This window comes from Myodes glareolus, chromosome 6 (assembly GCF_982192425.1).
Source record: "Myodes glareolus chromosome 6, mMyoGla1.1, whole genome shotgun sequence".
Classification (NCBI taxonomy): domain Eukaryota; kingdom Metazoa; phylum Chordata; class Mammalia; order Rodentia; family Cricetidae; genus Myodes; species Myodes glareolus.
The window spans coordinates 34648100-34674693 of record NC_142031.1 but is presented as its reverse complement, the minus strand read 5'-3'; the positions used below and the strand labels follow the sequence as shown (position 1 = coordinate 34674693).

The 26594-nt window shown below is 40.2% G+C and overlaps 1 protein-coding gene across 3 annotated transcripts in view; it reads right to left on the bottom strand.

The window, feature by feature from the left end:
* The window catches only part of Ctnna2 (catenin alpha 2), a 1097293-nt gene that overhangs the window by 267358 nt on the left and 803341 nt on the right, over window positions 1-26594 (bottom strand). The gene's annotated exons all lie outside the window — the stretch shown is intronic.

Genomic DNA, 26594 nt, shown 5'->3' with positions numbered 1-26594 from the left:
GGAAGACACTGACTAGTGGGACTAGGGTATCATTGAGTTCTGGGTTCAAGTGAGAGACCCTGCCTGAATTATTAAACTGGAAAAACGATAGAGGAAAAACTCCTAATACATAGATGTGCAAACACACCTTTACACATACACATGCATATGTATACAAGAATATGCATATATGCATGCATACTACACATAAACAAAAGAAAAGCTTAAAACAAATTCTCCTTTGTCAAAATTGAAAATTTTATGTCGATATTTCAAAGTCCACATTGCAAGTTTTGTAAGAACATTGGGAAATATACCTTTCTAGAAAATTAAAAACTTCAAATGTCTGTTCTAAAAAGAAGGAGAGGTGCAAAACAGCCATAAGGAGCTCACAGGTTGTGATCATGAGCAAATCTTTCCTTATGTCTCCAACATATAGTTAGAGAAGCAAAAATAATAGAGAACAAACAACAATTCAATAAACTATTCACTTCAATTTTTACAAGTTTTGTGTTAATTTTTTTTTCCATTTCCCTGATGGCTTTAGAAAGAAAATCAAACAAAGAGAATTGACATTATTTCTATTTGTAACAAAATTAAATTTGAACTTTCAAAATTTACTTCATTTTTTTTTTTTGTATGTGGAGTTGGGGGTGGCTAGGGTTTCATGGCTGCCACGTGTAGGTCAGAAGACGAGAAGAAGTCGGTTCTCTTCTTCTACCTTGTGGGTTTCAGAAATTAAACTCAGGTCATGAGACTTGACAGTGAGCATCTCTACCTGTGGGGCCATCTTGCCAGCCCTCCACTGTTTTGTTTTGCTTTGTTTTTACCGTGACAAGATTCCCATGGATTCAAGATTCTATTAACACTGCAGGCGCACCATCTTCTACACAAGAGGCAATCATTTTCAAAGAAATGTGTGAAAGCTATTAAATCACCAAAACTTCAGTCTAACACCCTAAAAGTTATTTATTTATTTGTTTGTATTCCTTGGGGCAAGATATCTCTTGCTCCACACCCCATCTGTACAGAATCTCACAGAGCTCTATAGCTGAGTATGAAATGAGTGAGATCCCGGTGACAACATCCTACTTAACAGATGGTCTGCTTGGAGGGAAGAAATGACCGTGTATCAGGCATAGAAGGGTCTCTTTTCATGAAAAAGACAAAATCCAAAACAAAATAACAACAACAACAACAACAAAGCAAAAACAAAAGAAAAACAATACCTAGTTATACGTAGCCCCTACAGGCACAAAAGCATCAGACTTGAAAGTGACCACTTTTTTCTGAAACTTGCTTCGTTAAGCCAGTTTTTCTATACAAATATGTGATGCATAGCCTTACATGGTTTTCATTGAAAAGTCAAAACTTGGGGCATATGTGTGCATATTTTTAGTTGTCTAGAACTCTACAAACCCTTCCTTCCCCACTCTCTAAGCTCACACACTGATTCTTTCAGATGTACACATTGAGGTGGTTCGTAGGAAGAGCTTGAAATAAAGAGGCTAACATTTTACAACTTTGAAATATCAGCCCAGAAATAGCTCCAAGAAAACAAAAGCATATGAAGAATTAGAATGGGGTGGTTTGATCTTTCTGAAAAACAGGAACGTGGTCATAATGAGCAAGAGTACACCCAGCAACCAGCCTTACTAGTTCAACAGCCAGTGGCTACTCTTCCTCTTTGATTAGTGTGCAAATAGGATGTTTGCCACAAAAATACAGAGGCCTTTGCGAGGGGGGTAAGAACTGCCACTGTCTTTCTGGAAGTCAAATACGTCCCATTTCATCTTCATTTATTAAAATAGTAAACTGTCACTCAGAAAGTAAAAGTTGCTGTGTGTGGTGGCACATGTGATTAACCCCAGCACTTGGTAGACAGAGGCAGGCAGATTTCTGTGAATTCCAGGCCAGCGTGTTCTACACATTGAGACCCTGTCTCAAAAATAAACAACCAAGCAAATAAATAAAAGTTATGGGTTAGGCTTATATTGTGGCTAGAACAATAGAAGAACTGTCAAAAGATGGGCAAGGACAGAGAGGTGAGGGAGAGACGGCTCCATAGGTAGAGAGTCCTTGGCTGGCAAGCATGACAAGCTAGTTAGAATTCCTAGAACCAAAGTAAAGCTAGATATGGCAGCACACACATCTGTAATCCCACAGCCCCTGTGGTGAGATTTAAAGTAAAGACAGGAGAATCCCTGTAAGGACACAGGTTAGCTAATCTGACACATTCAGTGAGGATTAAAAAAAAATAGACACTGTTTCAAAGTGGACAACAATGACCAAAACCTTAGATTGTCCTCTGGCTTCTAAACACTCACTGTGGTACACTAATGTCTAAATTCATGAACACACACACACACACACAACACACACATACACACACACACCACCCCCACCACCACTATTATCACAACCACCACCACACTTCAAAAAACATTTAAATATAATAGCTTTAAAAATAAAATGAATTACAATATCTTGACTACATGAAATAATAAGTAATTATGAGCAAGTGCCAGGTACTGGGATCTCCTTATTCTGTTAGTAACACATCTGTCTCCTCTTTTCACCAGTGAGAAAAATGACAATGGAGACAAGTCATGAAACTAGGGTCAGGAATTGAAGAACTGGCCTATGGTTCCAAGACTTAAGAGGACATGAAAGAATTCACTAATTAAGATAAATAGCTTAGTGCACCCTTTAAAACAGCAAAATGACAGCAGAAAAAGAAGCCATGCAGAGCAAAATAGATAGAAAATTTAAATTAAGACAAATCTAACAAGGCATAGTTTAGGACAGGACCATTGAAGCAAACCCCACATCTGATAATTTGAAATTTGACAAGGCATGATTTGGAATAGGGCCACTGGAGCAAGCCCTGTGTCAGATATTTCCTACTTTAAAAACTAGGAAACAGCAAGCTGTCGGCAAGACATACCCACTAGAGTAATAATGGCATGAATGTCACAGAAGTAATCAACCACTTTTTATTGGACTTAAAAGCTTTCATGAGATGGAATCGGTGTCTGAAATTGTCAATGAGACCAAGAACTTGAGGTAAGATATAGGTCATGGACCCCACAGGAAACCCTACTAGTATGATTGTGCTAAATGAACATAGCAATAAAGTGACTTCCAGTGGAAAAAAATGAAAAATCTATAGAGAAATATTAGAAATGTTGCTCAGTAGGTAAAGTACTTGTCTAGCAGATAGAGAACCCAGGATCTATTTATAACAATGTATTAACCAATAGCATGGGTGCTAAAGCACTTATCTACAATCCCATACTTAGGGGGCAGGGCAGGAGAGCAAAAATTCAAGATAATCCTCAGCTACATAGCAAGTTCAAGGCTATCCTGGGAAAAATCTTCTCTTAACAAGAACAGCAAAAGAAGTATGTTTTCATAATTTAAAAAAAACTAAAAAGAAAAAATACTATCTAAAACCCTGGTTTGACTTGGTGTTCTGTGATTTTACATGCTGAATGTGGTACCTCTATGCCCAGAGGTAACATCAGTACTTAAGTGTGACTGAGGTTGTTACAGACACACGTGGGAGACTTGGCTGTTCCTTTCTGTAAGCAGAAGGCAACATGTGTTCCCCATGTGGCATCAATAACCTGAATGTCAAGCACACATTTGTCAGACAGGATCGCTGTGGGAGGAACATTTATAGGGAGAGTTAAGGTTCCCTTTTCTCAGAAAGTCTCCCATACAAATGAGTTGACTAGAACATGAGACTAGTGATAGGGGAGAACTCCTTGAGATGTCACGTAGAAGAGCCCTACAAAGTCCCCAAACATAAGAGAGGGTTAGAGGACATTAACTAGACCATCAGCTCTGAGTTAGGGTGGAATAGAAAGAGGAGCAGCGTTTTGCGTGGCAGAAAGAGACACATGACAGGACAGGCTCTAAAAGGACAGTGAATAGAAAGAGCCAGCCTTTACTGCATGGAAAGAAGGATTATTTTCAAGAGAGCTTCCTTCTAGCGTTAGTATGACTGACTGTGTTTTAACCTGCAAACCTGGAGAGGTCTGTTGACATCAGTACTCCATATCACTCTTGGCAAGATTGTGCTCGTTTAATATTTCCATCTTCTGGTTTCTTTAGCCATCAAGTCTTTGACTGAAAGCAATACAGACATGATGGTGGCATAGACCGCACAAAATAAAATTCTAAGGGAAAATAGCTAACTTATTTTTGGTTATGCGCCCAATAACATATCCCATACTTAGGAGGTTCTCTGGTGTTGAAAACCAAATTCAGGTCCCCTGCAGGAGTTGCAAATGCTCTTGACTGCTGATAAATGTTCTCAGACCAAAAAGCTATGAATTTTATAAGAAAGCACTGAGTTTAGGAGATCTGAGCCACTTACCAGGACAATAAATTAATTCTAGAGATGACTCAGTGGTCAAGAGCATTGTCTTTTCTTGCAGAGTTCCCCGTTTCAATTCCCAGTACACACAGAGAAGCTAAAAAAATGTCTTCAACTTCAGTTCCAAGGAGTTTGATGGCCTTTTCTAGCCTCCAAGGTTACTTGACATACATAGTAAATAAAGATACATGAAAGCAAAATACCCATTCATATAGAAGAATTTAATAAAACTTTTTTAAAAAGCAAAATGAGGTGGGATGCAAACTCGTGCAGCCACTGTGGAAATCAGTGTGGCGGTTTCTCAGGAAACTGGGAGTCAACCTCCCTCAGGACCCAGCAATACCACTCTTGGGAATATACCCTAAAGATTCCCTAACATACTACAAAAGCATTTGTTCAACTATGTTCATAGCTGCACTATTTGTAATAGCCAGAACATGGAAACAACCTAGGTGCCCCTCAATAGAAGAATGGTTAAAAAAGGTGTGGAACATATATACATTAGAGTTTTACTCGGCAGTTAAAAACAATGACATCTTGAATTTTGCATGCAAATGGATGGAAATAGAAAACGCTTTACTGAGTGAGGTAAGCCAGACCCAAAAAGAGGAACACGGTATGTATTCACTCATAAGTGGATTCTAACCATAATTAAAGGTCTTTGAGCCTATTATTCGTGATCCTAGAGAAGCTAAATAAGAAGATGAACCTGATGAAGATTATTTAGCTATCCACCAGGAGGTAGGAAATAGACAAGAGTCCCAGGTAACCTCGGGTGCATGGGGGGGTGTGAGGGTCGATGGAGGGGGAGAGGGCTAGAGAGAAGGGAGTAGGGGAGGAACGGGGAAAGCTTGGTGGCCGGGGATGGGCGGGGGAGGGAGGTAGGATGAATATGGGATCAGGGAACAATATATTTCAACTAAGGGAGCCATTTTAGGGTTTACAGGAGACTTGATTATATATGGGATCCCAGGTCCAAGGAGAAATCCCCCAGATTGCTCTCTGGACAGAGGAGAGGGTGCCTGAATCGGCCGTGGCCCATGACCATACTGATGTATATTTTGCTTATCACCATAGATCCTTCATCTGGCGAAGGACGGCTATGCAGTCGGAGGCCCACATTGGAGCACCGGATTGAGCCCCCCGAGGTACGGAGGGGGAGCGGAAGGAGGAGGAACATGAAAGACGAAATCATGACTGCGAGGGAAGCTATCACCCACTGATACAAGGGAACGGATCTGATGAGACTTTACCAGGGCCAGTCGGACTGGGACTGAACGAGGACGTGATCTAGCCAGATTCTTGGAATTTGGCCGGATTCTCTGACTGTGGCTGGCCCGGGGTCTTTCTGAAAAGCCATTGACTATGACACTGGGACCTGTTTCCTCTGCATATGCTGGATTTTGGGGATCCAGTCTGTTTGGACGCTCGCCTTCCTGGACCTGGAGGGAGGGGGAGGGAGCTGGAGCTTCCCACAGGGCAGGAAACCCTGACTGTCCTGGGGGACGGAGGGGAAGGAGGGGGGGAGTGGGGGGAGTGGGAGGGTGTTGGGAGGGGGGGCGGAAATGGAAACTTTTATAATTTAATAAAATTTACTAAAAAAAAAAAAAAAGGCAAAATGAGGGTTGGGGCATGGCTTGATGGGGCCCTTGCCTACTCTGCAAGATTAGATTCAACCCCCAAATAAACTAGCTACAGAAAGATTGGCAAACTCTTGTGTCATGCTGCCCTCTGTCACTATCACCATTCACTCAGAGAGGTTGACAGGCTTGTCTGCTAATGCAGGCCAACTATGAGTAGCCTGTGATCTTAAATTATTGATGCACCTTACTTTCAATGTTTGTTTTCTTTTAGGTACAATGTATAGCATAAGATATGCCTTGTATTCATGATAGACTAGTTGGACGAGCAATCATGATGTTATTGTACTTAAAACAATAAAGCATTTTTAACGGTTTACTACATTTGGAGTAATTAGGTGAGTCTATCAGACAGTAAATGAATAAATATAAATAAATAAATGAGAGAATTGGTATAGAAACTAGAGGACAGGCAGGGTAGTGTATGGCTGTAATTCCATTACACGGGAGGTGGAAGAAATGAGAAGATCAAGACCATAGTCAGCTACATACTGAGTTTGCCACCAGTTTGGGCTGCTTCAAAACAAATAAACTCTGTGATTATAAAATTTCATGTGTTTCCTTTAAAGGCCATTAATAAAACATGAGTTTGAAGTATTTTTCCATTTACTTTTTTGTACTATATTCTTAGACCTGTTCCCACTTCTCTTTATCATAGACACATATCTGTTAAATGTACGTAGTGCATTGGTATGTGTGTTTGTGTGTCAGCATATTTGCGGGTGTATGCATATGCACATGTATATGAGAATGCGTGTACATGTGTGGAGGCCAGAGGTTGTCATTAGGCCTCTTCTTGCCAGTGTGGTTAGTTTGGCTAGCAAGCTTACCCTGTGGATTCCATCTCTGCTTCTCAAGTGTTAGGATGACAAGTTGGATTGTTATATCCACCTAATATTTACATGGGTGTTCAGGATTCGAACTCTGGCTTTCATGCTTGCATGGTAAGTGCTTTACCTACTGAACCATCTCATCAGTCTGCCTTCTTTATCTACCTGCAGTAGAGATGCCATTGTGTAAGTGTCATTATTAAAAGAAGACAACACTCCAAGGACTCTCCCACACTGCTGTGGGCACCTTTCCTAATGGCCATCTGCTGTGTTAAGGAAGTGCTTGTTTATAGAACTCTATTTGTTTTAGACTTAGAATGTTATTTTACAAACACGTCCAGGGTGAAACCATGGCATGAATTGATGAGAGCAAAGAGAATACATTTCCGGATTTGAGTTTTCAGAAGATGATTCTTCATTCCCTCAGATCCAGTCCAATTTGTCAAGGCATCAGATACTGAGGAGCGGACTTTCAGAACCAGTTTCATTCTAACCAGAAGAATTGTGCCACTCACTGGATTTTAGGACTTCACAGTTAGGCTTCAGGTAAAGTACAGTGTTTTATTTCAATGATTTTTAATCATACTAACTTTTGCCCCTTTACAAAATAAAGGTCCTTTGGCTCTGGACCATGCTTTTGTCTCAGGTTGATGACATAGTATACTTAGCTAGGGTCGTGGTCTGCTATGCACAACTCCATGTGTTGGGTCTCCAACACTGCATAAACCATGCACCATGATGCATGCCTGTCATCCTAGTACTCAAGAGTGAGAGGGAAGGTAATTATAAGTTGAAGGTCATCCTCAGTTATAGGTCAACTCTGAGAGCAATATGCGCTGCCTGAGTCCCTGATTATAAAATAGTAATTATTTTTGTTATTGCTGTTAACCTCCTCTCGGAATTGATTAGATGGATGATACACACCACTCTTGAAACTCCTGAGGATATGTATAATAGATACATATTGACACAGCAAATGACACACAACTGTTGCTAATTTCATGATCTATGCAGCACAATGTTATGAAATCTCAGCTTTCAAATCTCTAAAAATTAGTAATTCTTTCAGGGTACTCTGATTCCATTCCCTCTTCACACCTAAAACAGTTCACAGCATACAGGTAGTACACAGTGGGAAGGGATGAATACAGAAGAAATGAAACAAGAGGAGGTAATTCACAGAAGTCCTGTGGACATAACTCTACTAAGCAGAATGCCCATCAGAGAAACAGACTCATGTAACCATGTTTGAGGACACAATATAAATATGCCAAACATGGCCATAGGAACACATATGTATATAACCCACTTCCTTTCCCTCAGATGATCCTGAAAACTGAACTGAATGTACAGGAATATTCAAAATACTGTCTAGCTGAGACTCTTAGTACATGTGCTAGGGACTAATCAAATGCTCAGTCTTCAAAGTGTTGTCATTTGAGAGAGGTAAAATTCCAAATCATTGAAATGGCAGAAAGCAATAATGTACCCTGAACTCTACCTGTGACACATTCTGCTATCATTTAAACCTATGATTTAGACAACAGGAGGAAGGAGGAAAAAATTATCTATTGATCCAGCAGTCAGCCTATCATACTTGGAAGGTTGCCCGCCTACCCTCAAACCCCACATATAGAAATCATATCGTTATTACAAATAGTCCTATTATTTATAGAACCTTGAGCATTTCATAATACCTTTATGCGGTATATAAATCATTATGTGAGCATGTGGACCTTTCTAAATATTTCCTTTTCACTGGCTAAGAACATTTGTCTTGAAAAAGAAAGATGCAGTATCTCCTTAAAATGGGTGAAAGGCAAGAAGAGGTCACATAGCAAATTCATCATCTGACCACACCACCCACGGTTCAGCTGTCCTGGATGCTGGAGTGGTGGAGGGGAGAGGTAAGAGAAAAAAGTGGGAGGAGAAACAGTGATGTATCTTCTGACCTTTTCTGCTAGACCTTGTCAATGTCCAAAGAACCATAAATACATAATGTAAGGATATCAAAGAAACTTATTATAGAGGCCCTTAGGTTCTACTTATTAGTACAGATAGTTCTCAACTGATGAGAGAACTATGTACTGATAAATTCACTATAACTTGAAGGCATTATAAATAAACAAAACATTTAACACACTGATTATTTTAACTTAGAGTTACAATGCACAAAGGAATAATGTCATGATCACATGACAGGGAACTGTGGCTTGTTACCATTGCTCAGCATGGTAAGAATGCCAAACCAAGTATAAACAGCCTCTATAAGAACCAAATCAAAACTTCGAAGTACCATTTCTACTGAATGTACATCACTTTCACCACATTGTAAAGTTGAAGTTCACAACATCTGTATTGCAGTATCGGCCCATAAGCAAATCAGATGATGTGCACAGGAGATGGCCCGCCACTGTTTCCATCCTTCCATCACAGTATACATGATCTTTAACTAAGAGAACTTTAGATTTTCTTTCTGAATGTCAATCCAAGGATTCCTGACTAAGGTATGAACTTGTAGCATCTCCAACCTGTGAGAATGAACCAAAGGTTTGTATACTGAAGGTGGAACCATTAAAAAGGAGGAGATTTTATACTAAGATTGAGGAACAGGTAGCAGGCAACTCTGAAGCTGACTGTGAAATGTCAGAGACAGGCAACACAGAGAGACATGCGGCTGAGAGGGAAGCTGAGAAGAACTCCACAGCTCCTTTCCACAAGAGTCTTCCTACACCATTCAGCCCACAAACATTCTCTTCTCCTTGGAGTGCGTTCTTCAATTATGTACTGTGTCAAATAATGGAGAAACCAATATTCTATCAAACATCATTTGCCAAGTTTTATGTGATTGCTGAAGAGAAGACACACTTTTTGTAGGTCAAGAATGCCTGGGATTCTCCCCCAAGGAGTCAGCAGGAAACTCATCAGAAGTACCCTGGAAATACTCTAGTACAGATAGAAAGATGGATGGCTCCAGCAGGCACCTGGGGATAGGAAATGGGTAGGAAAGGCACTAATGGGTGTTTTGGAAAGGAGGGAATCCTAAAAATAAATTTCACTACTTCACAAGTTGCTGCTCAGAACCATAGGAAGTATATGATTCGCACCTGTGCTGTGTCTCAATTTATGCTCCTTGATTTATTTTATCAACACAGGTGTCATCATCACTGATAAATTGCAGGCAACTCTGCATAAAAGATATTTTTCACTGGGTCACTCCCAAACTTTGGTGATGACTAAAAGCCTGGCTTAATTAACTATATATCCCTTCTATGCCTGCAAGAGTGCGAACGAAGCAAACTGCTAAAAGAAGCCATTTCATCTTCTCAGCTAAAATGAAAGCATTTAAGGTCAAGTACAAACTACTATTGATTTGCTATGTGATCATGTATGTGTTCTCTCTCTCTCTCTCTCTCTCTCTCTCTCTCTCTCTCACACACACACACACACACAGAGAGAGAGAGAGAGAGAGAGAGAGAGAGAGAGAGAGAGAATAAATGATTAACAGGTGAATGAAATTTAAAATTTTATTTCATTTTTAAGAGCATTTCCCCCCAAGCCACTAAGAGAGGAAGAGGAAGAGGAAGAGGAAGAGGAGGAAGAGGAAGAGGAAGAGGAAGAGGAAGAAGGAGGAGGAGGAGGAGGAGGAGGAGGAGGAGGAGGAGATAGGAGAGAGTTCAAAAGAATGGTTTCAGTTAGGGAAAAAATGTAGATAATAGAGGGTAATAGGGCTTTATATTTTCCCAAACCCAGAAAATATATACATATATATATATATACATATATGAAATTGTAAAGCAAAAGTAATAACAAAAAAAGAAATTTGTACTGTGCAAAACTTGTCATGAAATGCCCCCTTCTACTAAGAAGAGGCACAAGAGTTCGGTGATATGTGCTTGAACTCTGAAGCTCTGACACAGTATCTTGGCCAGGTAGATACCTCAAAAATCAGAATGATGTGTGGGTAGGTATGCCTGAGTATGTAACAGATATAAGCCACTTAATCAATATCCTAACCATTCCACATGATTACATGATATGGACTTGGTGTTGGGGAGATTGGCTACTCTCATCAGAAGTGTGATTAAGGACGGTGTCTCCTCCAATAGTAGCATAATACTGTTTCTACCTCCCACTCTGTACTCATTCTCCTCCTTCTTGCTCAAATTTTCTAGCAAGAAGGTGGAAATTACTGAAAAACAAAGGATTGTGTGTGTGCATACCATTCAAGGGACACAGACAACAAGTGAATGGCATTCGTCAAAATAGTCAGAGGTGGAAATAGGTAAGCATGAAGACATTGAGTATCAAATGAAAACTGATTTGATACAATGCTGCTTTTAAGAGCCCTGAATGAGACAAGGATTTAATATTCTATGAAGGATATCTGTGGCTTCCAATAAAGAAAAGCATTCCTTTTGGGTGACTGTGGGTAGAAGACATGCAAAGTATAAGATGTCAGGTATTTCTGAATGTCCATGGGACCCCAAGCAGGTCTCCATAAAAATACTAAAACTACAGTCACTCTGCCTGGCCAATGAGAGTGGTCTCACTCTGACTTGTCTTTCCTTTGCAAAAGACTTGTTAGTCACATGTTCTTCTGTTCTTTCAGGTCCTTTACTCCTGTTCTTTCTGGTTCTGTCTTTACCTATTTCAAAACCTTCTTCCCCTCTTTCTTCCCCTCCAAATTATCATTACTGATTGAAATGGGACTGTGCAGGTCCAAGTTATGAGTCACATAATACCAGTATGAAAGAACAGAGCAATCCTTTCCTTTTAGTTACACGATGGAAAGCTAAAACAATTAAATTTACATTTCAACTATTTACAAACTTGCAAGCCTCCATCTAGAGCTGCTATGCACTGAAGCTCTTCTGCAATGTCCTAAGGCTATTCAAAAGTCAGGCACAAGGTTTTGATTGCTCCCCAGCTCCTGCACCATCATAGCAGACCATCACCCCCTGACAGGGAGTCGCCACAGAGCTCTGAGAAAATACCAGTGAGTCAAGGTCTCGGTGAGAATGTTTGGAGTCTGAATTGTGATAGAACTATCTCTTGGGTCATTTCCTCCTCACTTGGAACCAATGAAAACTTTATGAGGCAAAGTGCATTTTTTTTTTCAGCATGACAGTTCAAAACTAAACTAAGCACCCTGGAACACATGTCTCACATCGTCCCAAATATTTCTCACTATGTGGCTCCCATAAACACCATCTGCTGTGTTAATTTGTAAAGAATTACAAGGTTCTTAAAATTACACTTTGCTCTCCGTAGCGTACACTGTGTCTATTAAGGGAGAGATGTGAGAACGCACATCGCATCCAGGCAGACACTGAGGTCTTTCCTTCCTCTGCTGAAATCTAACTGAAAATTTCTGGGGCTGCACGAATTTCAAGAAATGTCTGTTTAGGGGCTAGAGATATGGCCTGGTGGTTAAGAGTACATATTGCTTTTACAGAGGATTTGATTTGATTTCCCAGCTGACAATTGCCTATACTTCCAGCTCCAGGGGGAAATCCAACACCCTCTTCTGGATTCTTTAGGAACTGCACACATGTGAGTGCGTGAGTACATGCGTGTGTGCGTGTGTGTTTTCTGAATGTTTATGGGACCCCAATCATATATGACAGATATGTATACATAGTACTCTGTAGTTTCTCTGCAGTGTGGGAAAAGCAAATAATAACATTAAAGACATAGAGCAAAACCAGTGCTTAGAGTATAATTAGAAAAGTGTGCATACCTCCCACTCCCCAGATTTTCATGACAATATAGTCTTCTGATATAAGTCAAAAGGGAAACAGACCTAGGGGAAACATTTGGGAGCAGCTTACTTCTCAGTGACTCCTGAGCTCCTCCAAGCTTTCCTCTGACCATGAGAGTATATCCCGGGTCTGCATCCTAGTCTAGTTCGCAAACCAAAGAAACAGCATCACACTGCCAAACATCTCCTGACAAAGGCAGAGCTTAGTGACCAATGATTAATATAAATGCCATGTGAACTAAGATGCCAGGGTGTTGCTCAATAAACTGTGTAATAAGTATCTCGTGGTTGTAGCCTAAGGATACTTGAGAATTTTATATCTGCCTTCTGTTTTCTGAAAACATTTACCTGTGCCTGTGTGTTCAGCAATGGTGTTTGTGTGTGTGTGTGTGTATGTGTGTGTGCGCGCTCTGCGCACATGGAGGTTAGAGGATAAAATAAAGCACCAAATGGTTCTGAGAACAGAAGCACTTTCCGAACAAGCCTGATGATCTGAGTTCAATCCCCAGAATTCACACAAAGGGAGAAGAGGAGAGCCAGCTCTATGCAGGTGTCCTCTGACCTCCACATGCACCATGAGATAGCTCTTGCAAATACAGCTTTCTAGTACCACTCACAAGAAATCAAATTTTGGTAGCCACTGAGTAAGAATATTATTTCTCGTTTCTTTACTTAAATATTTTAAAATTAATTTATTTTACATTCTGGTCTCAGTTTCCCCTCTCTCCTCTCCTCCAAGTCCATGCCCTCTACCCCCTTTCTGTTCTCAACCCCTAATCCACTCCTGTTTAGAAAAGGGGAAATCTCCCATGGATATCAACAAAACATGGCAAATCAAGTTACTGTAAGACTAAGAATTTCCTCATGTATTAAGGCCAGGCAAGGTAAACCAACATGGCAAGTAGGGTCCCAAATGCCAGTAAAAAAGTCAGAGACATATTTATTTTGTTTGTTTGTTTGTTTGTTTTTATCATGCTTGACAGCAAACCTTGTGCTTTTTACAAGCCAGGCAAGGATTCTGCAACCAAATTATACTCAAAATTGTATTTAATCTTTAATTTTATGTTTCATGTGTGTACCTGAGTGCAAGTATGTGCTCTATATCCATACAGGAGCTCCAAAAAGTCAGAAGAGTTCAGAACCCCTGGAACTGGAGTTACAGATGTTTGTGTCCCCTTATGTATGTTCTGTGAACTAAACCTGAGTCCTGGGCAAGAGTAGAAAGAATTCTTAACTACTGAGATATTCCCAAAACCCTAAAATTTTAATTTTTAGATGTATTTTTTTAATTACAGACAAGACGCCAGAGAGAAGGTTCTGCAAATAAAGTTGCCTGTTGCTCAACCTAGCAACCTGCATTCCATTCCCAGGACCCATACAGTAGAGGAAACTAACCACCATAGGCTCTCCTGTGACCTCCTTTATGTATGCTGTGGTATGTACACACATATATGCTCAAACTGAATAAATAAACATTAAATAAAAATTTGATTTGCAGACAAGCCTTGAAATCGGGGTAGTCACCGAGAGTCAGCCTGACTAGTCATTTCAGCCATTAGACTGTCTTTAACTATGACTGGGGAATCTGCATTTCAGAGCCCCATAAAAATATCTTGATCAACCTAATTATAAATTTTGCAATCATTTGCTGGTGTGAGCCTGAAATAGGATCACGGATTCACAATTACAACAATTCCGCTTAATTCCTGATGAATTAGTCACTATCTCAAAAGCATGAGAGTCTAAACCAAACCACTTAATTAAAGAAAGAAAAGCTGTACTGCCTGAGAAATTAAACAATACAGAGTAAATACACCCTTTTATAGCACTTCAAAATTCCCTGCACAAAGAAAAAAGAAATTTAGATTGCTTTTCCATGTCCCTTGCCTTCCATATCTACAAGGTGGCATCAAATAAAAGTACCTGAACATGAGCAATAACATCAAAGGAACTGCTGACCTCACCAAGGGATAGAAAGCCTCAGGTTATTTTGCAAACTCACAAATTGAATTAAAACAAAACCACTAAAAATTAAAATGTATGTAATAAATAGAATACAGCCTAGGAGCCTGGGTAGTGGCTTACCTGACCAACTTAATTTAATCTCAAGGACCTATTTGGTAGAAAGACAGAACCAATTCCCATGAGCTGTTCTGTCACCTACATATACATAACCACACACCCACCCAAACACACACACAGAGAGAGAGAGAGAGAGAGAGAGAGAGAGAGAGAGAGAGAGAGAGAGAGAGATTTAAAAGATGTAATGTTTTCTTTTTCTTTTTTTTAATATTTTGAGACAGGGTTTCTTTGTGCAGCCTTGGCTGTCCTGGAATTTGCTCTGTAGACTAGGCTGATCACAAACTCACAGAGATCTGCCTCTGCTTCCTGAGTACTGGAACCATGTGCCACCACCACACAAAACCAGAAATGTTTTCTTCAAAAACTTAACAAAACACTCCCCAATTGAGGCAATATTTCAGAGCCTCTGTTGGTAAATATCTTAGTTAGGGTCTCTGTTGATGTGAAGAGACACGACGGCTGTGGCAAATCTCTTAAAGAAAAATATTTAATTGATGCAGTGGCCAACAGTTTCAAAGGTTTACTCCATTATCATCATGGCAGGAAGCATGACAATGTGCCGGTAGACACAGTGCTGGAGGAACTGCTACATGGTGATATGCAAGCAACAGGAAGTAGACTGACTCACTGGGTGTGGCTTGAGCATATATCAGACCACAAGCCTGCCTCCACAGTGACATACTTTCTCCAACAAACCACACCTACTCCAATAAGGCCACACCTCCTAATAATACCATTTCCTTTGGGGGCCATATTCTTTCAAACTTCAACAGTAAACTAAAGTGTAAATTTTGTTGATTTCTCAGAATGTTATGAAACTATCTTTTCTCCCCAGTCCCAATAAATAAATAAAAATAAACAAGAAAACTGTCTGGGCAGCTTGGCAGTGACAAACTGATTTGATAAAACATTTGTCAAACAAATATGTAACACCAAGGTATAAAAGGGAAACAGTGACATTTTTATACTTAGATTTGGGTGTGGGGAGGATAAAAATTCTATCTTCCACTCTGAGGAGTTGATCCTCCACTGGAGTGTAGACTGAGAAAGAACACACTTCTCTGTATCCAAAATGCATTTCCTTTGTCCTCTTCAAAGGACAGCATGAGATATAAACTTAAACATCATAAAGGCCTTTATTTTTCAGTTCTGGAACTCATCATGCTTTCGTCTACAAATGGAACGAATGGTCTGGTGGGGTGAGCAGAAGATGCTTCTGTGGATAGAAAGGGGCTTGAAGAAAGCAGAGGCAAACAACAGAAACAAGGGATTATTATGTCCATGTTACTTTCAGTGCCAGGCGGGGACAGGGCAACAGAATAGCAAGCAAATCATTGACAAGCTAGTGAGAAGTTACTTTGAGTTTCCCTTCCTGTGAGTAAGGATCCTGTACAGGGATCTCTGTTACCATGCTAGTTGATATTGGCCTGTTTGGGGAAAATTCAGCTGTTAGTTCTCCAGCCCTGAACAACTAGCAGATCAAATAAGTAGCCCTTCAGCTTGGGGCTCTGCAGCCTTAGCAGGAGTGACTCCAATCCATGCCAAGCATGGTCAGTTGAGACCTAATTCAAAAGCTTAATCTGCCAGTGGAGTATTACAATGTTCATTTAATATTACACAATGAAGTCTTATACTTCATAACAGGGAACATGAATGGGTCAAAATAAGTTATTTCTGAGATTCCCTGACTGATATTTTGTGGGTACCCATAGGAGGCCTACCCTTTCTGAACAGAAACAAAAGAGGCATGGATTTGGGGAGAAGGGGAAATTAGAGGAAGGAATGGGAGGAGAAACTGCTGTCAGGATATAAAATAAATAAATAAACTTATTTTTAAAAACAAAAAGTTGGGAAGTGGTGGCACATGGCACATGCTTTTTAGCTCAGCAATCAGGAGGCCGAGGCAGGCCGATCCCTGTGAGTTCCAGACCGGTCTGGTCTACAGAAAGAGTTTTAGGACAGCTATGAGTATGCAGAGAAATCCTGTCTCAAAGTACACCCTCTCCCCAAAAGAAAAGAAAAGAAAAAATAACAAGCTAGATTTAAAAAAAGAAAAGCCCAAAAGAAAAGGAAATAAAATAAATAGTAAGTAATTTTTAAAGGGATTTTAAAAATTGGTTGGCTCAATCGATACAGGCATATTTACTGTCAAACCTTAGGATATAAGTTCAATTCCCAGGACCTAAATGGTGGAAGGAGAGAGCTGACTCCATCAAGTTGTCCTCTGTCCTCCACATGTGTGCTGTGACATAGAATATATACCCACAAAACATAAAATTAAGTTTGCAAAACTAAGATAATCAAAAATGAAAACAAATAAGGTAACAATGCAAATGAGCCTCTAATTGCACATTCCCGCCCCGTCCTGCCTCACTTCTTTCCTTACTTAAAAATGCTTGAGGAGGCTCTGAGGATTGAACTGAGAGCCTCAATATTCTGGGCACTGCTATGAAGCCACCACTGAGCGCTAATCCCAGCCTCCTCAAGGGAATTCTCATTAAGGCTGAAGTTGCCTCGTGCCTCCTCTCTGTGTGGCACTGCAAGTTTCATAATACTCATTAAATCTAAGCATTGAAAGGACACCAAACCCAAGAGTGCGGTGGGAATTAAATGAGATGAATGCATGCAAAACAATCCGGTCCGGAAGGACAATGGCGCCCAGTAAACAAATTTCCTACCCTGATCTTTCCTCTATCTAGACAGTAAGCTAATTAAGGGGAGACAGTGTCCGGCATCTGAACCGTGAATAGGTAGAAGATAGATAGAGATGTCTAGGGAGAATATATTATTTCATAGGCTGCATGTGAGTTTACCAGACCTGCCATTTAGAAATCTTTGATATTTAACACTCATGAAATTTTCACCAAGCTCAATTCTATCCATAATGTAATTAAAACTTGAGAGAGAGAGAGAGAGAGAGAGAGAGAGAGAGAGAGAGAGAGAGAGAGAGAATGTGAATACCGATCTTGATATGTTTGGTATCACATTGATAAGGTGGTGAGAAATTTAAGCTCCAACAACAAAGGAAGAATGGAGGACTAAATTTTAAATTCTTAGGGCCGAGAACCTATTTTGGCAGTCGGAAATCCCATGCATGGGTAATGAAACCAGTTGTGGACACCTTAATGATGACTTTAATCAAACTGAGCACCTATGAGATGTGCGGGGATGAAGAAAACCTCAAATAACTTCAGTGGTTTATACTTCAGTCACCTTGTGTGGCGTGTCTAGGAAGGGATGGCTTTGCTGAAATACAGAAACCACATACAGCAGGCCTTCCTCAGTTACTTCACACACGGGAAGCTCAAAGAGAGCAGCGTCTCCTGTTCACTCGAGGAGCCTCAGAACATGAACCATAAGAGCAGCATGGAAACCTTCTAAATGTCGATTCTATGCCTCGCAATGCTAGAGACTCATTCTTACAGCTCTAGAAGTTCCTTTCAAAGATACTGATAAACTTGAGAAATGCCCTCAGAAGGTCAGAAGCTAAGCCTGGAGTATGGAGTTACACAATGGTGGAGAGACTCTTCCTCAACAAGGTCAAAGACAAGAACTAAATCTCCAAAGCTGTTCTCTAGCAACCACACATGTACCAAAGCACACATGCACCCACAGACACACACACACACACACACAGACACACTACTCCATAAAAATAAAAAAATAATAAATAAAAAATAAGTTAAAAATGCTAATAGAGGTCAAGTCTTGACTGAAGTCGACTCTGAGATGGACCAGTCTGAAGCCATCGTGTTAAGGGTTCAATTTTCATTCCCTTGCACACTCAAAAATCTCATGGATCTCAAAGGTGCCCTGTTCATCCACCCTCTACTACATGTGAAGAAGCACAAAGCTAGCTCTATACTGCCTTTATTTTCTTCCTCACTATTCAGAATGTTACACAGATATTACCCTCACTCTTGAAGAAAAGTATAACACATATATATCGTACATATATGTGTTAGGAAAACAACCATTTCAACCTTTGTCCTCCATACTCATGTGCCCACATGCAATGCAACCATTTATATATACATGCGGAAAGCATTTGAACATACCAACAAGAGAATAAGCATTTGTTGAACACCTACATGCTGAAGGTATAATATGGCCTGCATCATGTCTTCTTTGTTTGCCAAATTCACAGATTTGAAGTCCTGACTAGCTCAAACATACAACTACTTGGGGGAGACAAGACCTTTCAAAAGGTGATTACATTAAGATGAATTCATTAGGGTGAACGGTAGCCTAATAGGACCGATGTTTGGGGTAGCGATAAGACACAGTCCTGCACACAGAGAAAAGCACTGGAGATGTAAGAGAGATGAGACGGAACTCTGGTGGCTGTTACAAGCCAGATCAGTCTCAGCTGAAACTACCCTACAAGCAGCTTGATTTCAGAAACCTCACAGTGGTGGAAAAACTCTATTGTTAAAGTCTCCCAGTCTGGGGTACTTTGGAAAGACAGTTTCTGCAAACAAGATGCAACAAGATACCATAGTGAAGATCCACTGGGTTCTGACTTTCTATTAAAGTACAGCACTAACACAAGCTAACAAGGCACCCAAGCGAGCAAAGGTAGAGTCAGGAAGGAAGGTGTGACTGCCTCCCGACATCCTAATTGATTTCTCACAACGCTCTTCAGAATCTCACGGCACAAAGACTCTGTCAATCACTCTGTCTTATTTAATAAGGAGTGCCATCGTCTCCAATAATTGGAAAATGGATTTTCCCAGTCCTGAGAGCAGGTCTGTGGTTCTGAATGCCAGGCTGACTTCCTTAGTTATTCTCAAGTCCTTAGTCATTCTCAAGTTCGGGATAGAACCTCACTGTTCTTACTAAAGAGTGGCAGCAGACAGTAGCAGCAGCTAGGCACCATACCACATACTGTCATCATGAACTAAGCCCGTGTTGTCTAGTGAAACGCCCCTCTCAAAATAACACCAATAAGAAAAACAAACAAGCAAACAAACAAATAAAAACTCTGGCAGCTATTGGATGAAAAAAAATCATGCAATTTAGAGTCGTCTTAATTGGCCTTCACACATCGCTCATCTCACAGTACTGTCAAAAATAAATTTCACTGCAAGTCTCTCACAATTTAACTCCCGTTTAAAAGGGGGGGAAAAAGTGACTTCCTGTACACAATGCAAAAGCTCACAGGTGTTTCTAACAAAGAAATCTTACCAAGTTATTTTAGGTAGCCATGTGACATCTAGCCTATAACCGGTAACTTTCCATCCCTTTCAGAGTTCTAGGTTATCATATTTGGTACATTTAGAAGACAGGTAGTAGGTATGTGTTGTGAACTAAATGAAAACAGCATACGTGCTGACAAAAGGAAGAGAAAAAAAATTATGCAAAGCTGAAGAATGGCTAAGTTGGTTCTGAAGTACTCATGTCAATAATTAATATGGAGACTCAGATTTTTGAAAGCATACTACTAGAAATTGGGGACATGGTAAGACATGCATGCATGGTCAAAGTTATGACCTAAAGTATAGTTTTTAACCCTCAACACTGCTAACAGTTGGCGCAGTTAACTTGTGGGAAGTCACTGCACATGCATTATGATTCTTAGCAGCATCTCTGACCTCTACTTCTAGTCCAGAGTAGCTTCTTGATTTGAACTAGATAGGAAGCATCCTCTATCATACTTTTCCACCATTATACTCTGACCCTGGAATATGAAAGCAATGGACACATCTGACCATGCACTAAAACCTCAGAAGCCATAAACTGAGTCAAATCTTTGCTGTCTTAAGTTATTTTACTCAGGTATTTTGTCACAGCCATTAAAAGAAAAAAAACTGACATCTTTCCCCCAGTTGTGACAAAACAAAAGTACCTTTAGACTTTGCTAAGTGTCCTCTTAAAAAGTGGGGAGGCATATTTTCCTCACAAGGGCTGTACAGATGACTTACCAATTAAGATCACATGTAGATTTCATAGAGGGCCCAAGTTTGGGTCCCAGTACCTGTGTCGGGTGGCTCACAATAACTACCTGTATCTTCAGTTCCAGAGAATCCAATGCCCTTTTCTAGCATCCCTGCTGAACTGCACTGATGACCACATACCCCAACACAGACACACACACACTCGCGCACACACACATACATGCACATGCACACACAAATGAACACATACAATTAACAACAAAATAAATCTTCAAACTCCCCCACATGATTACCATTGGTCTTAGAAATGGGACAGATTGCTTAAAAAGTAGTTTGAGTATGTAAGATGGGTGCTATGATTGAGGTAGAAGAACACAAGCTGTTTTGCCAACGAACAAAATAAAGACAAATGGCGTTTACTTGTTTGTTGTCTATAGTGTGTCAAACATGACTGATGGCTAAGTTAAGCTTTACCAAGTATTCACGCATTAGTCACTTTGCAGGCATGCTCAAAGACATAAATATTTGCTTCCCAAGGTACAAAGAGTGATGGATTCAGGTTATAACCTGAGTTCTAAGGTTAGTAAATTCTTCAGGAATGGAAAACTTCTGTTACAGTAACTTATAGCTTTTAAATACAACTTCTGTAAGTGTAAGTATAGGGCTTATGACCTAGAGAGCTGACCCAGCCAAGAAAGTACTTGCTGTAAAAAAGAAAAAAAAATGACATCCAAACTCCACAGTCTGACCTCTGGGTCACAGCACTCAAGTGAGAAGCTTCAAGGTTTCTCAGGCCTTCAGCTATGTATTGAGATTTAGTGTGTTCTCTGTTACATTTCCTGGACATGTAGTCTTTGGACATGGTCTGAGGTTCCAGTTTGCAGAACGTTTGTCAGGGTACTTCTCAGGCTCTGTTGTCATGAGCCAACTCATTTAATAATAAAAGAAGATCTCTCCTCTTTTTATCACTCCTTACTCCATCTCCATAAATGCATAGTGCATAGACTGTAGAAGGAAATGAGTTAAGCAGAATGAATATGATGTATCTTACTGCTCATGGCTCTCTGGAGAACCCTGACTAATGTACCATTGGTTGGCCTGGTGTTCAGGAGACACATATCTACCTGCCAAAGATTAACTTTCCAAAGATGCAGTCGCCTCCCATTCGTAGGAGTTTGTTTCCAAGGTAGGAAGATGATGCTTTCCAATCTGTTTTCATTGTCTCATTAATTAGTAATGCTTCCTTTAGCTGGCAAAAGTGCTCCACATCGGAAGACAAGTTTTACAATCACCGTTGTATTAATTCAATTAAGTCTTTAACTGAAAACTTACTAGGTCAGCTATTTTATGTCATCTGATTCATGCCTTGAAAATCCAACCCATTATTTAGCTATTAGCTCTAATATGCACACATATGTTCCTCCACTTACTACCTAAAATCCCTCCCATGACAAGATAGTGTCCAGGAAGTCCATGGCCAATGTGAGCTCAGTTTGACTCTGAGCCTTTTCTCTCTCTGCCCTTTCTCAGTTCCTGTACATGACCATCAAACTGCTGTGGTCTCTCTAACTCAACCATCAGTAACCCTGGCCACTGCATCAGAACCAATGATGTCCTCCTGCTCATTTGTCTTCAGACCCCATCATTTCTGCCAAGCATCCCTGTTGTCCATAGCCAGTCAGTGCCTGCCACACTCTGCATACTACACTCCATCTGCTTCCTACTATGGTTTTTCCTATTCCACAAATGCAGGCCCATATTTGCTGATTCTACTTGAATTCGCTGTTATCTTTGTACCGTTAACAACTACATGACTTGATGCTTAGTTGATAGCTGATAGACTTTTACTGATTAGTTACCCTATTAAAAAGCAAAAATGGCCACATTTTAGGCAATACTATTTTACTGAGTGCCTACCATGTGACAGGTATATAGCTTTTGATCAATAACAATGGGATTACAAAACACACATCTTGACAGCTTACTGTGATTGTCAATATGAGACCAATTTCTGGGGATGTCTTTGAGGACTCACTGTGAATATAAGCAGCACCATTCCATGTGCTAGGCCCTAGACTGGACAAAAGCTAAAGGAGAAAGAAAGGGGGGAGGGAAGGAGGGAGGGAGGGAGGGAGGGAGGGAGGGAGGGAGGGAGGGAGGGAGGGAGGGAGGGAAGGGAGACAAGTTTCTTTCTTCCTAACTGTAGACACAATGAAAACAGTCACCTCACTCTCCTGCCACCATGCCTGACCACAGTCATTATACCTTCAAATTGAGCCAAAATAAATCATTCACGCTGTTTTCATCAAGAATTTTACAAAGCAATGGGAAAAACAATTTACATAAGGCATTATGATTAGATCATTTCCAGTCCCCTATCTCCTGCTCCATTACGTCATCCATGGCAGAACTTTTGTGGCTAGTTTTGGGGTTTGCTTTTTTTATGTTTTTATTGTTGAGATGGGGCCTTACTGTGTAGCCTTGAATGGCCTGGAACTCACTATATAGACCAGGCTAGCCACAAACACACAGAGATCTTCCTGCATTTGCCGCCCAAGTTTTGTGACTGAAGAAGTGCATGCCTAGCTTATTTTGATTTGATGTTTTGATGGCAAGATCTTCATTAAATTAGTCTTATTTCAGCTGCATTTGTTCTCAATAGTATTGAGAGTTATGAACCAATAAATGATACCCAACAGCTTGTTTTACTTGCTGTTTTTATGGCTGTGAGAAAACACCATGACCAATCGCAACTTTGGCAAGAAAGGGCTTATTTTGTTTACATGTGCATATAACAGCATTCCATGGCTGAAGGAAGTCAGGGCATGAACTCAAACAAGGACAGAATCTGAAGGCAGGAGCCAATGTAGGAGTCATGCAGGTATGACGTTGATGGGTTGCTCTTGATGGCTTGTTTAACTTAGTTTCTTATAGATCCCAAGACCACCAACCTTGGTGTGACCTTCTCCCATTAATCACTAGTTAAGAAAATGTTCTAAAGGTGTGATGGAGAAGCTCTGTTAACCAATCACACCCAGTTAAGGCGTGGCTACCTGAAACCCAGGAAGAAAAACTGGAAGGGACCAGGTATGCTCCCTCTCACTGGGTGATTCCCACTGGACAGAGGAAGTCAGACTTCCCATTCTTGTGGCGTGAGTTTCCCATTATAACAATTAAAAATATAATTGTTATCCTTAAGCTGCCCTGGCTATTTCCTGTATCAAGCTAATTTGCAACAAAGGTGTATTTTCCTGTAGCCTGATCTTATGGAAGTTTTTTTCAACCGAGGTTTTTTTCCTCTCATGTAACTCTAGTTTGTGTCAAGTTGACATAAAACTAGCCAGCAGAATACTCTTGTGAATAAGATACAATTGAGTCTCCCCACCTGACATATACAAGCCTACAAACTCATAATGCCCATTTGGATTGATACTATTTATAAAAGCATTCCACAAGATAGTGGTTCAGATATTTATAGACACAATTGCACAAGCTCACACACATCCATACATATTTTTTTTCCAGTGAAATGGGATACAGCACCAGCATCTTGGTCACACTTGATTTTTCCTTCACCAGACCATTAGTATGAATCATGGCAGTACCACAGAGTAGACCAGCCTTTTCCATGACTTCATGGTAGTCCCTACTTTTAGTGAATTGTCACGTACCTGTTTCTCTACTCTAGAATCTGTGCCTCTCAACTACTTAATTCTTAAAGCTAATTACCCTAGACTGAATGACTTATGACAATTTACAGTTCTATGTGTATGTAAGAAGCCTCACACAATGTTGTTAACCCAAATCAAGACACTGCTACAATGCAGATTATTTTACAAGCTCTGGAAGAAATCCTAATCTTTAGGATTTCTCTTTCTAGAAGCTGACCACTTCTGTAGCTCACACTCCTCTCTCACGTGTTCAAAACAAGCAACTTAGCCTCTTTGCTACCCTGACTCTGTAGATCTATCACTGCAACTCCAGCCAGTAAGGTTTCTGCACTATTAAGAACCTATATGATTATCTTGGATTTACTGCGATAATCCAAATGGTCTTTCTAACCTTAACTGCATCTTTAAGTCCCTTTTTCTGAGTTAGATAACACAGTCATATTTCTGTCACTAGATCATGGGCATTTTTGGAGGCCATTTCTCCCTACTACGACTTCAGTGTTTCATGTTCTAAAATATTGTGGCTTTTGTAGAGGAATCAAGGTTCAATACCCCATACTTACATGGTGGTTATTAACAGTTTGTAAGATCAGTTCTAGGGGATCCAACACTCTCTTCTGGCTTCTGCAGGTATTGCATGTACATTGCAGACATACAAACAAGAAGACAAACACTCATACACTTGAAATGCTTTAAAGTGTGCATTTCTTTTAAAAATTAAGTCAGTGAGCATCCCTGGATATATATCCTCAACATTTTGGTGAGTGTGGCTGTAGAAATGACGCCTAGAGATACATTGCCAGGTCATAGAATATTCAGATTTCCCAACTAAAGGTGGAAATAATGAGAAATAGCTCTTTAAAATTCCTCATTTCAGCTGATCTGAGTGAGTGGGAGTTCAGTGTCTCCAGACTGACAGCTGGGAAATCTGAATAGGACTGAACTAGACCCTCTGAATGTGGATGACAAATCTGTAGCTTAGGCAGTTTATGGGGCCACTGTCTGTAGAACCAGTATTTATCCCTAGGACATAAACCGGCTTTCTGAAGCCCATTCCCTGTGGAGGGATACATTGCTCAGTCTAGATACAGAGTGAAGGGCCTTGGTCCTGCCTCAGTGGTCTTGCCTCAAGCTGATGTGACAGACCTTGCTGACTTCCTATGGGAGGAGGCCTCACCGTCTCTGAAGAGTGGATAGAGGGTGGGGTGAGGGGGAGCAGGAGGAGGGGAGGGAGAGGAAACTAAAATAAAATTCCTTGTTTCTGCTACTTTGCTTGGAAAATATACTGACTGTGTGTTGAATCTGAATTCATTAGTTGTTTTGTTTTTTGAAATGAAGTTTCACTACGCAGTCTAGTCTGGACTCAAATTCTTAATTCTTCAGACTGAGTTCCCAAGTGTTAAAGTCTCATCTTAATGGAGACAGAGAATGAAAAGATTACTTAAGGAAAATCATCTCCAACAGTTTAAGATTCTTTCACCTCTAGTTTTACAGTTAGAAACTACAAACAGGAAGTAAGGCTGTGTGTTCTGAGGTCCCTTCTCCCCTCTTTGGAAGCTTGATAAAGGGCAGTGTAGGGAAAATAAATCAGTTAACACAGTAGAAATAAATGCTCTGAACTTGTTCAAGGTGTTGCAGTGAGATGAACAAAACTCAAAATGTAGACATAAATTCAAGCTTAATCTGGCACCCTCAAACTTTTCCCATTTTCTTCTGTAATCCCTCACTCTACAAATATAGACTTAACATACGTACACTTTTATCTGTTTACCTATGAACCAGTTACCAATTTGAAACTTTCTCCTAAAACTAGTTAGAAATATCAAAATACCCAACTAAAATTGGACTTTGGTATCTTAAAAGGAAAAAGGTCACCTATACATATATCTGTATTACACAAGAGCTTTGCAAAAAAATATGTGCACACCATAATAGACCAATCAGGCCAACAGAATACTATTCATAGGGATCTTGTTTAAGTCTGTTTTCTGAGCCTACATGAGTCTCCTTTCCAAACCAAAAGAAAAAAAATGATTCAAAGGAAAAGAGGATCTACATATAATATCATAAATTAGTGCATGCATATGGACATTTCTAGAATGGGGGCAGGTTTTCCTTATGAGACATTCATGGTCTCTTTATGGACCTCATTACTAAAAATAATTTAAATTCCTGCATACTGAAATGTTTACAGCACTCTCTGAAGTCACTCCTTTTATTGTTTTAATTATCAGAACTACCTGCTTGTTGGGTGGGTTTTATAATCTCTCTACGTAGGTGATAGAGTCACAAAATAGGTAAGTATCACATAGACAGGACTGGAGCACTTTGCTTAAACATGAAAAAA